Genomic DNA, 18,361 nt, shown 5'->3' with positions numbered 1-18,361 from the left:
TAGGTGCTGCAGATACAAGAGTAAGTAAAGCACATAAAAATCCCTGCTCTGATAGGATGTATGTCTTCACTCATATGATAAACTAAGAAATTATCTATTTAAAATAGATAGAAAGCTACATGATGATGAGAGTTTCAGAGAAAAAGAAAAGCAGGGAAGGGGAGTAGAGATTAATCAAAGGAAGAGGAGTTTGAAATTTTATATTAGTTGTTTAGGGAAGACCTCACGGAAAGAGTGTTATTTGAGCAAAGATTTGAAGGAAAGGAAGGAGGAAGTTAGAGAGAGATCTGAAGGGACAAAATTTAAGGGGTGGGAACAGCAGGCACAAAGACCCCAAGGCAAGACCATTTTTGACATATTTGAAGAAGATAAGGAGGACAGTCTGGCTGGAACTGAGTGAGGGTGGTGGATGGTTGTAGAATTTGAGGTCAGTGAGGTGGTAGTAGTAGGGGGCAGATGATGTAGAGACTTGTGAACATCGCAAAGATTTTTATGTCACTCAGAGTGAAAGGGAAGCTATTGGTGGATTTTTGTTTGAAAAGTGATGTTTTAACCACAACGTTCTTTCTGCCGTGTGGTGAATTGACTCTACGGAAGCAAGAGTATAAGCAGAATGACCAATTAGGAGGCTATATTAATTATTCAGAAAAGACATGGTGGTGACATTGGAGGGGACAAATAGCAGTGAGATTCTGGATATATTTTTGAGGTTCAGCTGACACATGGGTTCCTGGTGGAGTCAGGGGGCACAGATGCCATTTGTTGAAAAATGTTTTTACATATGCTGAATTCTTGACTCATCTTCTAATTACTCTTCCACTTGCTGCCATCTTTTAATTATTTTTTTTATCCCTACACATCCCTGAAACTGCTTGTTTAAAAAAAAAAATCATGAAAAATAGTAGATGATCCTCAGTTTTGATATTACACAAGTGTAGCATTTGCTACGTTGATCATCTTTCATTCAAAATATCTCCTCCCTTGACTCTGTCGGGGGTCTCAGTCTTTCTAGGTATGACCTTTATTTGTTTGATTTCTCTGTTTCAGGCTACTAAGTGGGCTTCACTTTTCTAGGTCTTTGCTCCAGTGTTGCGCTTTCAGCAAGGCTTCCCTGAGCAACTGATACAAAACTGCAAAATCTCCTCTCCTGAAAACTCTCTATAACTAATGGACTGATAATACATATCTCACTGTTGTCATTCATCACTGCTCAGAATTTTAAACTTCACAGAATCCTTCAACAGATGGTTAAGAGCATTTTGTCTTTATTATAGAAAAGTGATACTGGTCTCATCCTTGCAATTGAGGGGATTTCTTGGATTACTATTGGAATTATAATTACTACTGGAATAATATAATTGTTATATAATATATTATAAAAATTATATGAAAGGACTCTTCACAGTGAAGTCCTCAAATGGGATCTCTTAATTGAGTACGTTTAATGTTAATTGCCCAAGAGTAGATGGTAAGGAGTACCATACCATACCATACCTCAGAAATTAAAGGAACCATCTGTAGGATAAATGTTCATTTTCAAGTACACACAGGAAGACAACTCATTAATTGAGAGAACGTTGCTTGAGCAAGGTACTTGCCTTCTGTGAGTCATAGTTTCAACTTTAATAGCTTTGAAACCATTTACTGCACAAGATTATTATAAAAATTAAATGAATTGTCATGTCAAATCCAGTTTGACAAATACTTGTTAAGTTCCTCCATTATTCAAGCATTGTTCTAAGTGCCAGAGATACAGTGAATGATGGGTCAGCCTCTGTTCTCAAGGACATTGAGGCAACAAACCTTAAAACCAATCATTGCTGAACATTTTATAAGTACTCTATCAAAAGTTGAACAGAGCCAGAGGTGAACTGAGTATGTCAGGGTCTTCCTTGAGAAGGATATACTTTAGTTGAGTTTTGAATTCAAGGAGAAGGCTAGAGAAGGGAACCCCAGGGGAAAATACTGTGCTCAAAAGTATGAAGGTATGGAAAAACATGACTCATTCATATTTTAAAAAGCTCACTATTGAAATCAAGAAAGCACTTAAAGAAATTGCAAGGTTGAGAATAAAGATTTAGGTATTGGCTTCTGCAATGAAGTAAGATATCTGAACTGAAAGTTGGGGTTACTATGAAGGACTTTAAGTAGGGCGTTAGTGTGATTATATCAATAATTTTAGAAGCTAACTTTGGGAGTCATGAGGAGGATGGATTAAAGGGAGGCTGAGCTAGAGAACAGAGAGAATTCTAGGATGACAATCAAGAAAAAGTAATGCCTGTGCTAAAACTGCAGTGATAGGAATGGCACACATTTGAGGGGTATAGAGACAGTAGAATTCTCCTGCTGTGATGATGGACTAAATTGTGGTGGGAGTTGGAAGCTTCTATATTTCTTTTCCAGACCTAAGTACAGGATGCCATTCATTAAAAAAAGGAAGAGAAAGCACAGTCTAAGGAGAAGATGAGGTTCTTTTTTCAATATGTTGCATTTGAGGTATCACAGTGTTTCTGGATAAAGACAAAGTTCTTTAACATGGCCCTCCAGTCTGTGTGGCCTGGCCTCTACAGACTATTCCAGGCTCATTTATGACTGTGTTCTCCATTGCTCTCTGCAGGAGCGACACTGGCCTTTTTTTTCAATCCCTTTTCACAGATCCCTTGTGCATGCTCTTCTCTCTGACTGGGTCACTCTTCCTTCCATTCATTGCCACGTTTACTCCTATTAATATTTCATAGCTCATCTTCAGATTGAATTCCTTGGAGAAGGTTTCTTGGTCCTCTTTAACAGGATCATATCCAGTTATTATAAATTCCTAAAATACTCCAGCCTCTCCTTAGCTCTTGGCACATTTTCAATTTTACTTATTTTTCATATGATTATGTGATATATGTCTGTTTTGCTCCAAAGTTTTTCATCCGCCTGGGAAGTATGCTTGTTTTTATTTACCATTGTATTTCCAGTGCCTATCACAGTGCCTGGCACACTATAGCCACTCAATAGACAGAGAACTGGATATGTATGGTACATGCAGGATTATTTGGGTTTATTAGTTTAGGGCAGAAGAGAAATTTGGGCTGGTGTTACATGGGAGCTATCAGCATATAAAAATAATTAAAATCAAGGGCACGGATAAGTTTCCCAAGAGGAGAGTAAATGAAAAGAGACAGCCAAAACTTTGGGAGAACTATGTGTGTATAGAAAAGCAAAAAAAGTGGATTGCTTGAATTTGAGCTTTTGGAAGTGGTGCAGCTACTAGTGGTTACAAGGCCCAGGGTGTGATCATGGGAATGTGTGGTTAAAATAGGCAGGAGGGGGAAAGACTCTAGGAAACAAGGCAATAAGCAGCTAAAATTTTGGTTGAACCATTCCTTTGATGTTGAAGTAATCAACAGTATGAACAGGAACAGGGTGCATTTGCACACAAGCAGCCAGAAGTTAAAATTTTCATGATGAGAATGAGAATCAGCAAGTCTGCGTTAAAACTGAGTCTTGCGTTATTCATAACACAATATATCGATATTGGTGTGAATAAACAAACTTTTACTTCTTTATGCACATAGACTTTCTTTTCTGCTTTTAGAACTTGACTCTGACTCCCTGAGGGTTTACTATGATTGTATTTTAGTTGCTGACCTATTGATATGAGGAATTATTTAATTCCTCCAAGGAAGCTTTTTCAGGCAAGGAGTGATAGGCCCTTCAGCATGGGGAGGAGAAGCCTCTTCTCAGGTTTTAGGGAAAAATGCTTTCTTGGGTAAGAAAACCTCAGGGAGGTTGCTTCAGAGGGATTTTAAGATTTGGATTTGGCAAGTTCTTGGAATCCCACTGGACATCTCCATTTTCAGGGTCCTGTTTTTTCTCTATCAAGCATTTAACCCTTGATTCTGTGAATTCCACTGATAGGAAATACAGTAACTTTGTGAGTTTCATTTTTGACTCTTTCAGCCATGCAGTTGTCAGAGGTAAAAGATTCTTTCAGGGAATTTGTAAAGTGCTTGACTTTTGGCCCATGCTTTGAGGTGGGAGTTCAGAGAGCTGAGCTTGTTATTCTTTGCTTTATGTTATCTAACATCATCTGAACTTTATGTAGCAGTGTTTGAATCCCTTAACTTCTTACTAAATTTCATGTTAGCAGCTCTACCATACACAGAGCCTTGCCTGAAGTGGGCGCTTGATTTTAGATGCTGAGAAGTGGTAAGCTGCTTCACAATTATGTATAGCTATGTCCTCATTGTGGAATATGTATGATTGTTTCTCAGCTTCCACTCAACCTTAGCCAGATGACATTTTCCAATATTATACATTTCACTGTGGTCTGGTACTTGAAACCCAGTAACTGATATTAAATTTGACATAAGTTAAGGATCCTTGGTTTGAAGCAAGAAACCTAATTTAGGATATAGAGAAATTATTAGAAGTGTATCGGGGGACAGAGAATCCATGGGGAGATTTGGAAACTTTTCCATTGGTAGGGTGGGAGCTAAGACATAACCACAGGGATAGGAAGCTGGAATTCTAGGAATAGTCTGATTGTGACATGTCTTTGGAATGAATGAACCTCAACCATTTCCAGCCTCTATTTACTCTTGCTGAAGACACAAATTCCTGAGAGTGAATAGTCAATTGTTTTACTTAAATTGGCTGCCTGCTCCTTATCTAAGGGAGTGCAGGGCCATGGCAAGAGTCCTTCAAGACTATATTCATCATGGAGGAGGTGAATGCTAACAGAAAGACAAATGGAAGCTAAGCAGCCAAAGCTCAACACATTTCCTTAAACCCTGTGTGTCTAGTCTCTGGGTCCCAGGACTTCCTGGTTCCACCCATGCTATTGTTGCTTGCAATAAAAATTCAAAGGAAGGTTCTGGATTTGAGAAATATGTCAAGGAAAGCAATGACAGGATTTGATGACTGAAATGCCCTGGATATTTTAGCTAGATTTTTCTTCCTGGGTGACTGGAAGAAAGATGGTGGTATAGACAGATACAGGGGAATCTGGAAAGTGAGTTGATTTTTCAGAATAGATAATTAAAGATAAATGTAACCATGATGTCAACATAGAGAAATACTCTCATATTTAGTTACAAACGGCTCCAGGCTAGCTGCAAGAGATCGACAAATCCTAGCAACTGTACCTCTTCATTAAAATTTAATAAAAGCTTTATGGGTTGTCAGTGATCCCTTGCTTCGCTGAGGTATACAATGAACCGACAAGGAGGGTCTTTCTGTGAAGTCAGTGGCTGCTTTGTAACGTCCAACCTCTTCTTATCAGACCTACCATAGAAAATATTAGTTGAAAGAAGTCATTTAAAGTAATGATTTTGTTTTCTTTCATTATTGGCAGTATTAATTAACCTATTATGCAGGTTATTTTGATGCCAGTTATTAGGATGCATTAGGAGTTTATTACACTTTGATGTGCTCAGCAGACATGACCTGTTGCTCTACTTTCCCAAACATCTGTTCCTCAGAGTTCACTCATAATGTCACCACCTAATTAGATTCTAGCAGCATAAAAGTTTTCTTGTTAAAGATAAAGTGGTTATGATAAACAGTGCCATAGGAAAACTAGAGACCTGACTTAAAGGGAAAAAAAGGTTATCACCAAGATAAAGTCTATCATTAGTGATATATGTATGATATATATATGACTCTTTTTGCTAAGTCTTTGGTAAATACTTTATTTAGTAAAATAAAACTTTGAGTAATAATAGTTTTTATTAACCTATTTTGTTAAAGGATTAAAGATTACTCATAAAATTCAGTTTTTAAAAGATAAAAATGATGTAGAAAGGCCACCGGCTTTCTTTGTTCAGAATAACAATTTTTACTAATTTTCACTAACAATTTATGTAGTTCCTTCCTAGGTATTTGTGCTTTCCTTGTGTATTATAATGTATCCCCTATACTACACCCCCATCCACTGATATTAAGTATGCCAGACCTAAACACAGATTTTTAATGCTAGTGAGAGTTAGAACAAAACTTAGAATTTATACATTCTAATCCAGAATAAATTGTTATTTAAGATTTATAAACAGTTCAATAAGTAGGATGTCATTATTGTTTATTCATTCAGTTTTTCAAGAATTTTCCACATACTTGCACAGACATTTTTAAAATTTTATTTATCTTCTTTTTTGTTTATTTTTTTGCATAAGCGTTTTTCTTATAAAGATGTTTTATTATTACATCATAGCAACCAATTATTTATGACAACAAAAAGGAAAATCTAAAACGAAGTGAATAATTATAATTAAATGTATAAACTTATTGACATTTTTCTTAGAAAGAGGTTAGATACATCCACTGAAGTCTGGGCATTCTGGCTTCACTTCTGTTACCAAATGGAATCATATTTTTAAGATTCCTATGATCTTGAAGGTCTTGTCTGCTTAAGGTTTAGATGGCTTTTGTTTTTCTTCTGGTTACCAGATTTTGCAGGAAAATTCACCTGCTCTATATGAAGTATGTACCAGAGAGCCACTTGCAGTATAAAGAAGGCCAAGTTCATTTCCTACTTTTTCCCAGTATTTGAACTTTTCAGGGGTAATGTGTTTTTCAATCTTAAGTTGGCACTTTGTTGGCTGCATAAATTATCTAAAGTCAGAGTCCACATCTGCCTCTCAAAGTGCTTTCATTGTTGCATATACTTGCTATTCATTCTCACTTAAACCCAACATTATAGATGTTTTAGAAATAAAATTAGGCTGCACCTCCTTGGCATGTTTTCAGTACACATAGAGACTGGTCAAAATTGGCTCACCAATCACAAACTTTCTTTTGTAATTCTGGAACTGTTTCCACATTATGTGCATACACATCTAATCCTGAAAGAGCAACTTTCTCTATTGCTTTAAGATATCCTCACAAATCAGGGGTGAGGCATTCCACAAGAATTTTTGGATTCCTTTCCTTTAAACATGACATAGTTTTTGCAAGATGCTCAGCTCCCCCATCAGGCATATCATCTCAAGCCACGATGTCAGGCAACATAATCCAGACCCCAGTCTGCAATTGCCTTTGCAGTATGGTAGGGCTCATTGGCATCCAGTGGAGGGGGATTTCTTACAATTTTAACAGAGCAAAATCTACAACCTCTTGTACATATGTCACCCATCAACATGATAGTAGCTGCGTCTGTGGCATATTCTCTACCTCCCCAACAGTCCACAATACTGGGACATTCCTCACACACTGTATGGAGATTTAAATTTTGCAATGTATTTTCCAGCTAATTTTAATTTTTCCCCATGGAAATCTCTGTCTTTAACCATGGAGGTAGTCTTAACCTTTCTCCTTTCTGTCATTTTATGTTTCCTTTATATTCAACCCAAGGACTCTTTGCAAGGTCACCAGATACAAAATCTTGATGTTCTGGTCCATTCCATAAAAATTCTTTTTTTTTCTTCTGGCATGGATCTCAATGCTCTGGCTGGGCTGTATAAATACCTTCCAAATATGCAGGCCCAAGTGTGCGGGGGGGGAGCCTCTGCCAAGTATAGACATCTCTTTGGACCAAGCAGGGACAAGGGACCGAGGGATCAATGGTTGCTGGAAAACATGTTTTCCTTCAACTTTAACAAACTCTAATATTCTGTTTGGTGCTCAGGAACTATCATCATGCTATATTTTAAAACATTAAACTCATCTACAGTTCCTTTAACTGTGGTATAGACAGTTGAATGACCATAAAAATATACTCATGTGAATATGTAAAAAGTCAGGGTTTCTCTTCAAAATAAATTTGGTTTCTTATCCTACGATCTGGGAGTGGTAACAAAAATAGATCTCAGGAATATTTGTCTAAACTATTTCCAACTTGCATTAGTAGTGCATTTACAAGAGAGGAGGGTGAAAGAATAGCAAGGTTATTCAGGGGTCTCAACAGTTAAATGTCTCATAAAAAGGATTCTTTCCTACACATGTTCTAACTCACTGCACATTACACACAGATGATTCAAATCACCATTGCTCAAATTACCCGATGCCTCAATTACCCTGGCTTCAATGAGCACATTCCAAATGCCAGAGCTCCTATATAGGTACTCTGATAACAGGCTGCCAATTAAGTCATCTTTCTCTGGAAACTTATTATGTCAGCTCAGTGAATGTAATATCATTAGCACCCTTATATTATCATAGCCTGGGCAGTTGCTGACACTTCATAAATATAACTGCTAAGCTATCAAAGTAGCTGCTCAACCACAATAGCCTTCATATTACAAAAAAAAAAAAAAAAAAAAACAAAATTTAAAAAATGTATCTGTAGCTGTGTGTATTCTTTATATATATATGAAGTAAGTGCGGATATATTCATGTGTGCGCAAGTCTTTTGTATAAAAAATAAAGGGAAGATTATCACATTACACAAGGAGAGCACAAATACCTAGAAATAAACTACATAAGTTAATAGTAAAAATTGCTTTACGCAAGTTTGCCACCAATAAAAATGACATCAGTTATCACTATGGTCTCTATCTCTGTAACACAGAGCATTCCCAGGCTGAATTATGCCTTGTAAAAATATCCTATAAGGTATGCGGTTTCTCCAGTTTTGTTTTACATTGGATCTGGGCCAAAATTAAGATTTTAGTTTGAAACAGCAAGAAAATTATAAAAGAATTTTTAAGAACTACTGTACCTTCACTCTAAAATTGTAAGCATACATATTTTTCTAGAAGTTAAGCATAAGGTTATAAAAAATTACAAATGTTATTTACTGAGATGCCAATGCAAGTTGGAATCATTCTTATTCATTCTTATTAATACATTCTTTTAATTCATTTATATTAAAGAGCTGGTGAAAGTCATCAGGAGAATAATCTCTTTTGTCTGGACACTGTTTCTCCTTAGTATGGTGATGAAGATATAACAGGAGTCAATCTAACTGAATCTTGATTTACCACTTATCTTGAAATTCCTTGACCACTTTAAGTAGCAATTTCTTCATTTATGAAATGAGAGATTAAATAAGTGCTTTCCCAATAGCTTTATTGTGAAAATTAAATATTGCAGTGAATATAAAGTATTTAGCACAGTGCCTGGAAAATACTAAATATTCAATAAATTATAAGTATTTCTAAGGCTATTGATATTTTAAATTATTCTTCAATTGTCAAAGTTCTACTGATCTATATTAGTGGATAAACTAAAAGTGGCCTGTGCCAATTTTTTACAAGATTAGGCCATTCTTACAATTTGGTCTTTACTTTTATATGTACTCAACACTTCCATTAAGTAAGATATTTATCAATTGCATTAATAGGGAGACTTGCTTTCCATTAAATGTCTGCTGCTTCATTATTCTATTTTCTGTGTGGGTTTTGTTTTTTTATCTTTTTGCAGCTTTAGCTCTGTTCTTGCAACTGAGGGGCATGTCTAATTGCTTTTATTTTCAACTTCTTTTTTCTCCCCTGCAATACCACATAAGGAAGGGGTCTTAAAACACCTTTTTGGAGTATATGAGTAACTTCCTAATTGAGGATTTCAAGTCCAAAATTAATTGTGACCCTCTTCCCCCAGTGAAGCATGTAGTCCATGACACTTTCAGATCAAACAATTAACTTTACTCTCTTGGCTGCATCAATTCAATCTGTCCTTGTGCCTTAATGACATACAATGTGCCTAGTTAACCATTTTATATCCAATATTGTATAGGTTGTACTTCAACTTTCCTCCTATCATTTATATTTTAGATGATGTTCTAGTTTGCTAATGCTGCGGAATGCAAAACACCAGAGATGGATAGGCTTTTATAAAACGGGGGTTTATTTCACTACACAGTTACAGTCTTAAGGCCACAAAGTGTCCAAGGCAACACATCAGCAACCGGGCACCTTCACTGGAGGATGGCCAATGGCGTCCAGAAAACCTCTGTTAGCTGGGAAGGCAGCCGGCGTCTGCTCCAAAGCTCTGGCCTCAAAACGGCTTTCTCCCAGGACGTTCCTCTCTAGCAAGCTTGCTCCTCTTCAAAACATCACTCCCAGCTGCACTCTGTTTCCTCTCTTTGAGTCAGCTCATTTATATAGCTCCAGTGATCAAGGCCCACCCCCGAATGGGCGGGGCCACGCCTCCATGGGAACATCTCATCAGAATCATCTCCCACAGCTGGGTGGGGCACAGTCCAAGCAAATCCAACCAGCACCAAAAACTTCTGCCCCACAAAACTACAAAGATAATGGCATTTGGGGGACACAATACATTCAAACTGGCACAGATGATAATCAGATATTTTAAAGGTTTCCAACTACAGCAAAGAAAGTGTGCAATAAAAGAAAACATTTAAGATAAAAACAATTCTAAAAATTAACATGAATTCTTAAAAGCTGATACTAATTTTATGTGATCGCTTCCTTAGACTGCAAAACTATATTCAAAGTATTTAATTGTTACAGTCTGGCAGACTCTACTGGCCCTACTTAAGATAAAGGGTTCTTCTAAAACATTTCAATGTATTTAGACACAGTTTAATAATGTGGGAATACACTGTTGCCAAATCATTCATCAAAATACAATCTTTACCATATGCTTTAAAACATGGCATAATCCTGCCAGGGGAGAAATTTTCTTTTAAAAGGTGATACTGCAATGCTAGATAGTGAGCAATCCTTATCTCCAGGAGTGTGTTCTCTGTGCTCTAATTGGAGATGCTGCTGAGTAAGTGGACTCAATGCTAATCAGTATGGTTGAAGCTTGAATATGGTTAGAAAAATAATATTTCTGTTTTCACAAAACTTTCATGTAAAATCAGGGCATATGATTCATTATTCCATACAAAGAGCTCCTTGAAATAGCTCTACATGGAAATCAACTGCCTCTCAGAGAAATTGGGGAGAAAGCTGTTGGGAATCAGAAGAAGCTGTTTCCTCATCAGGTTTGGCTTTCCTGCCTTGCATTTGAGAGTTCTCATAATGCAAGTTGTGCAGAAGGTGGAGAGACAAGAACAAAAATATAGATCCCACTAGGCCATTCCTCTTTATAACCATGTCATCAGTAATAATTTAGAACTCTATTCCTTTCATCATTCAGCTGTGTGAACATTGTAGGGCATGACAGTGCTATCAATGGGACTAGTGGAAACACACTGTCACAGCCTGAGGGGGCTTTGCCAGTCAAAAGACCAAAGAAGATGCCAAGCATTTTCTGAACCATGAACTTTATTTGGGGCTTACTTACAGAGAGGCAGAAATCAAATGACTTTTTTCTTGTCAGGTAGGTACCATTTTCACAGGTAAAATGGCCACATGCTTGAAAAAGGACAGCAAGCCAGTTATAAGGGTTTAAGACAAAGACATTCCTAAGGGTGGGAGAGCATCCTGTGACATGGGGATGGTATAGGAAGGAAAGAATTTTAGGATGTGGCTTTGTAAACAACCACAAGAGTGATAACACTTGGGGGCTGGGAAGCAGGTAGACTAGATTAACATTCTTGCTCCTTCATGAGATCAAGAGTTTCTCACCTCCTGCTTACTTCCCATTAAAAGTTACAATTTACCCTTTTTCTATTTACTGGCTTACAAAGATGATAGGGTAAACATTAGCTGCCTAGGTCACACAGACTGCTGTGCATCAAGGTCTGCAGGCCTATTTTGTTCAGGCCAGGGGCTGCCACAATCCACTCAGCACAACAGTTTGCTTTGACCATAGGACAGACTTTACATCCATAATTCACAACAACAATACAATAAACAACATAGTATTACCATACTAGTACAGAGAGATAAACCTATTAGCAAGTGGCACTATGGCCAAATTAATGAATTCCACGACTTAGACAAGAGGATCATTAGATAAATGATCACTACTTTGTATGTGATTTTATGTATGATCAAGAGTGTGGGTTACAGCAGAAGCCCCCTGTAGAAATATATTTCCTGCAGTGCTATGGGCAAAAAGAAAGGTGTTTATGGGGTACAATAAGGGGTAAATCTTGGTGATCTAACAATACACAAGCTACTTTCCTGTCCATAGACAACAGTGTTCCAGGCAAAGGAGCAATGGCGGGGGGGGGGGTGCGGGGGGAGTTTGAGATAACACACCTTCTCCCCCTGGGGTTGTATAAGGCTTTCAGGGGTTAGATCTAAAATTAACCTGGGCATAATGAGAGTCCACTAAGTAATACATACAGTTCCCTGGGGTATGGGGGGCCCAGGATTAACAATATACACCACTTTAGGAATTTTTTGAATAAATTATAGCCAAATATTTAAGTTTTGGGCAACCCCAATCCTCCATGGGCTTAGGATGCCCAGCCAATGAGGCTGCAAAGGCCAGGACCAGGGCCAATCGACTGTATTCTCCCCAAATTCTAGTGTTTGTGGCACAGGCAAGAGCAGGTTATTATCACTGCCTCACTGCGGCTTGAGAGCAGCTGACCCCCTTATTTGAATTCATAAGGCCTGCATGGACCCTGCAGTTAACATTGCCACAGGAGCAGGAGCAGCCGCTCTGGGTCTGGAGTTAATGTTAATCAGAGATGGATACAGTCATCGAGTCTATTGTTGTAGGGAGTTTTTATCATCCTTTAAGTGTTCCTTTAGAAGACCATTCCTTTTTTCAATCAACCCTGCTGCCGTGGGGTTATAGGGCAAGTGAAACATCCAAAGGGCATCATGTTCTGTAGCCCAGGCCTGGGTTAATTGCCTGGTGAAGGGGCCCCCTATCACTGTCTACATGCATGGGAACCCCCAGAAATGCACTTAACTTTTCTAAACTGCATATGGTACCTTGTTGGTTGGCTTTTCCTACTATGAAAGCTAATAAAAGTCCTGTAGCCATGTCCATGGCCATAAAAGCATACTTTGCTCCTTCAGATAGAGGAGGCAGCCTGATGTAGTCTACTTGCCACCAGGTAACAGGAATTTGGTCCCAGCCTCTGTGTCAAAGTTGGTGAGGAAGCATTCTGGGCCATCACAGTGAACAGGAAGGATAGGTGTCTACCACCTCTTTTAGTTCCTGCTGAGTATTGGGCAATTGGAACTGCTGTGCCAATTTCCACAGGGTTAGGTACCACTGGTGCCCAGTTTTGTGATGTAGCCATTCAGCTGCCTCATGTGTTGTTGGCACCAAGCTGCAGATTTTCGTCAGGGTGTCTTCTTTGATGCTGCCAGGCAAGGAGTTAGCGTTATGGGCTGACACATGGAAAACAGTTACCTTACACTTTTGGCAGGATGTACAGATGTGTTCCCACATTTCTTTTCCCTGTAAAGGGTGACCAACCTCTGTCCATTGTTCTTGCTTCCATGTAGCCATTCATACCATCAGACCTCAGTAAACAGCCCAATAATCTGTACAGTTAGAGCATCTCCCACCTCATAGACAATCAGCATCCATACTACCCATAACTCAGCCCATTGGCTGCTTTGCAGAGTTCCCATTTTCCACCAGATGGTGTCAGTGCTTGGCTGGGCCGCCACTGCTATCCAATTAGCCAGCTTACCATGTGTCAACCCATCTGAACACCAAGCAGAGTCAGGTATACTTCCCTGTCCACCAGCAGTGGGCATTGGAAGAGGAGCTACCTCAGGAAGGCTGGTAGTTAGTGGGATAAACTGTTCTTCTATATAGGAGACTGGTTGCAGGATTTCATGCATTTCTGCACTTAAAGGGCTGTGTTGAAAACACTGCATTGTAAGAGGTAAGCTTTCCACTTTGTTAATGTGCTCAACTGAGTGCTCCCAGAATGTGGCTTGCTTATGGTGTCATGGATCCATCCCTGTACAAGCCAGGCTGTTTGTAAAGTCACTGGACATTTTTGAGTTAGCCCTTCTACTTGTAAAAGGGCATTATAAGCAGCTCACAATTGCTTCTCTAAAGGACTATATCAAAGCTCTGCTCCTTTCCATAATTGTGACCAAAATCCTATAGGTACACATTTAGCCTGTTGCCTTTACCACAAACCCCACCCAAAGCCAATGTCAGTACTGGCCACATCCAATTCACAAGGCACATTGGGGTCCACCCCCTTAAAGACTGTGTCTGCACCATGGCACACTTTGATCTCTCAAAAGCAGCCTGTTGGAGAATGTCCCACTCCCATGTTTTTCCCTTTCGAACTAACAAATACAAAGGTTTAAGAATTTGTGCTAGATGAGGTATAAAAGATCTCCAATAACCCAATATCCCTAAATAAGCCATTAATTGTTTGGGGGTACATGGGGTAGGGTAATTCTGCACTTTATCCATAACAGCATAAGGAATAGTTCTTGTCTTACCCAACCAAACAACACCCCAAAATTTGATAGAACAAATTTTTTCTTGGTTTATCACCCATCCTTTACTCTCAAGGTGGGTCGCCATTTTTTTTTAGCAGCCTCTTTTAGGTCTGGAAGAGAATTGCTAGTTAGCATTATATCATCAATATAATGGAACAAAATGACAGCATCAGGAGGCATCCATTTTGTTAAATCTTTAGCCAGCAGGCTGTGGCAAATAGTGGGGCTGTGAATATACCCTTGTGGCAACACTGTGAAAGTCCACTGCTTTCCTCCCCACGTGTAGGCAAACACAGGTTGACTGGAAGAATCTAGAGGAATGCTAAAGAAGGCATTAGTGAGAGCTAACACGAAATGAAACGGGCCCAATTTTGTGCTAATATCCTGGAGCAATGTGGTGATGTTCAGCACTGCTGCAAACAAAGGAGGGATTACTTTATTTAGCTCTCTACAATCAATAGTCATTCTCTGAGAGCCATCAGACTTCTTTACCAGCCAGACCAGACTGTTGAAGGGGCTATGGGTGGGAATAATACCCACCCTTTCTAACTCTTTTGTGGTAGTTGTAATTTTCTGGTGCCCTCCAGGTAACTTGTACTGGCAAATGGCACCTGTCCACCTAGGAGGAGGCATCTTTACTGGTGGCCATTCAACGTGTTCTCTTAGGACTGCTTTTACAACTTGACACCAGAGGCAGAATACCCCTATTGTGGTTTGCAGGGTGACATTCTGCAGAACATCAATTCCAGTATATATTCTGGAATAGGGGATATTTTATACTATGTAAGTTTGGGGATGTAGCTGGCCAATTTGCATTAAAACCCATTTTTGAGTTGCTGTAACCCCTTGGCCCCAATAACCAACAGGGCCTCCACTTCATGGTTTCCTCCCATATATTAGGGTACATTCTACTCTTGTGTATACTAGGGCTAAAACTCTATGTTCTTTAGTGGGAGACCAAAAAATAGTTAATTCAATGTGTGGCCTCTGATCCCTAGTGCCCCCATAAATTGCTCTTATTTGGGGATCTCAGCCCCACCCCTAATCCAGGGGTAATGGGGCCTCCCAAATTTCCTCTGCTGGTGGAGCAGAGAGCTCTGTTCATGTACCACATGCCTGATAGCCTAATGTAGTTTTTTTTTTTTTCCTGGGAGTTTAATTTCCTGCTTAATAAACCTCAGTTCTTTGGGCAATTTACTCCACAGTTTAACTAGCACAGTATTCAGTTGTCCATCAATTTCCCCTATTTCTTTTCCATCTGCTAAGAGATCTGCCCACATTTGTTTGTGTGACACCCTGTTTGGCTCGTGATGCCCTCTGGGGACTTGCCTCATCGCTCTAAACCCAGCCTTGGTTTCCCACAGATGGTCCACTTCTCCCAACTCTGTGATCTCTTGTGCAGCTTCCATGAGAGGCTTTCCTATTAGGGGCTTAAGGAGGGGCAACAAAGTTCCATACCATTGATTAGGGGCCATGTGCAGAATTGTTCCGCACAAACCTTGAGTGAAAGTGACATCATTGGGTCCCACAGTTTCATTAGCATAAATTGAGTGTTTCATGCCTAATCCCTGAAGTATATCCTGGAGCTTCTTTATGCTATTCCACTGTAGTGGGATGTCGGGTAAGTCTCCTTCCTGTGGCCACACAATTTTACATTGTTTGACTAGCCACTGAAAAAGCGAGTAAGTCTCTGTTAGTTCCAAGCAAATATAATTGCTTGTGTAGGGAGCTAACTTACTCATTTCCCACCCAGTGAACAGTGCTGTCTGCAACATCATCCCATAGCCATAGCAACCAGTTTGCTAATGGCTCTCCAGGCTTTTGCTGATATTGATTCCCAATATCTCTTAATTTTGCTGGGGAGGATTTCCATGATGTAACAAGCACCTTTGGCTCATCAGGCGCCCATTCTGCCTCAACCTCCCCTCCTTCAATAGAGTCTACCAGCCATGCTGATTTGATTTTGCGAAGGACTAGAGGACTGATGAGCTTATGCTCTTCTTCCACATCCCATTCCGACCATGACTTCCTCTGAAGAGAAATCCACAGGGTCCCAAACCTTAGGAACCCAGTCAGGCAAGTTTAGAATGCATTGTCTGACTTGCATTTTGTGCAGCTTGTGCCCTTTCACTTTAGCATAATGACACACAAGCATGGCCAAATTTTCATCTACTTGCTTTAATTCTTCATTCAGAGCATCCCTTAGCTCAGCTTGTGCCAGCCTACTATCCTTTTCCAGTTTTAGTTCATCCTCCAGGCAGTGTACAGCTGCCTTTGCTGCTAAAGCTTCTTCAGTAGTGGTGCATACAGCCTCTAACAATGGCCAGCTCACCACAGCCACAATCTGGTAGACCTTTTTCTCTTTCTGAATTCCCAGAGCTCCTGCAGCCTGCTGCAGGATAGATATTAGTCCCACCAGGAAGGTGCACACACCTTCATATTCCATTGGTGGACCCCATTCATCCAGGAGGGTAGCTACTCCACCCCATATTGAAGTCCCAGGCCACCCTGGTATCCCCCCCTGGGGTGCTCATGCATGAAGTCTGAACTCCTGCTAAATTCCCCCTCCAAACAGTATATGGAGCATCTGAGCATTATTATTATTTTTTTTTAAATAGGAGGGTACCAAATAATAGGAGAGCAAGTTGAATCCTTTTCTGAAAGCAATATTAAACATTGATACCAAAGGAAAATAGAATTATTTTCTGATGTCAATGAAATTTCAGAGGACATTTCCTCACATTTGACCTACATTTTCAGATCATATGGGCCAGCAATGTTGGGATTGTTCATCCTGAAGATGAAGTTGAGGTGTTGGAAGTCACTGAAAGCAGAAGAGTTAAGCAGAGGAGTTAGGTCAGATTGGAGTTTTGCAACTAATAGGCTGAATCATTACAAAGTATCAAGTCTAACCTATTCTTTTTTTTTTTTTTTTTTTTTCCACATTTTATTTATTCACTCATCTGTTGAAGGACATTTGGGTTGTTTCCATCTCTTGGCAATTGTGAATAATGCTGCTATGAACATTGGCGTGCAGATATCTGTTCGTGTCACTGCTTTCCGATCTTCCGGGTATATACCGAGAAGTGCAATCGCTGGATCGAATGGTAGCTCTATATCTAGTTTTCTAAGGAACTGCCAGACTGACTTCCAGAGTGGCTGAACCATTATACAGTCCCACCAACAATGAATAAGAGTTCCAATTTCTCCACATCCCCTCCAGCATTTGTAGTTTCCTGTTTGTTTAATGGCAGCCATTCTAACCGGTGTTAGATGGTATCTCATTGTGGTCTTAATTTGCATCTCTCTAATAGCTAGTGAAGTTGAACATTTTTTCATGTGTTTCTTGGCCATTTGTATTTCCTCTTCAGAGAACTGTCTTTTCATATCTTTTGCCCATTTTATAATTGGGCCGACTGTACTACTGTCATTGAGTTGTAGGATTTCTTTATATATGCAAGATATCAGTCTTTTGTCAGATACATGGTTTCCAAAAATTTTTTCCCATTGAGTTGGCTGCCTCCTTATCTTTTTGAGAAATTCCTTTGAGGTGCAGAAACTTCTAAGCTTGAGGAGTTCCCATTTATCTATTTTCTCTTTTGTTGCTTGTGCTTTGGGTGTAAAGTCTAGGAAGTGGCCGCCTAATACAAGGTCTTGAAGATGTTTTCCTACATTATCTTCTAGGAGTTTTATGGTACTTTCTTTTATATTGAGATCTTTGGTCCATTTTGAGTTAATTTTTGTGTAGGGGGTGAGGTAGGGGTCCTCTTTCATTCTTTTGGATATGGATATCCAACTCTCCCAGCCCCATTTGTTGAAAAGACCATTATGACTCAGTTCAGTGACTTTGGGGGCCTTATCAAAGATCAGTCGGCCATAGATCTGAGGGTCTATCTCCGAATTCTCAATTTGATTCCATTGATCTATATGTCTATCTTTGTGCCAGTACCATGCTGTTTTGGCAACTGTGGCTTTATAATAAGCTTCAAAGTCAGGGAGTGTAAGTCCTCCCACTTCATTTTTCTTTTTTAGAGTGTCTTTAGCAATTCGAGGCATCTTCCCTTTCCAAATAAATTTGATAACTAGCTTTTCCAAGTCTGCAAAGTAGGTTGTTGGAATTTTGATTGGGATTGCATTGAATCTGT

General features: G+C 39.4%; 1 pseudogene; it reads right to left on the bottom strand.

Moving 5' to 3' along the window:
• Positions 1-6,402: 6,402 nt before the first annotated feature.
• On the bottom strand, positions 6,403-7,457 carry LOC119528640 (annotated as a pseudogene).
• Between the last annotated feature and the right edge of the window lie 10,904 nt (positions 7,458-18,361).

The sequence above is a fragment of the Choloepus didactylus genome, chromosome 3 (assembly GCF_015220235.1).
Source record: "Choloepus didactylus isolate mChoDid1 chromosome 3, mChoDid1.pri, whole genome shotgun sequence".
Lineage (NCBI taxonomy): Eukaryota > Metazoa > Chordata > Mammalia > Pilosa > Megalonychidae > Choloepus > Choloepus didactylus.
Note: the sequence above shows the minus strand (reverse complement) of the source record. Positions and strands in the feature narration are given on the sequence as shown.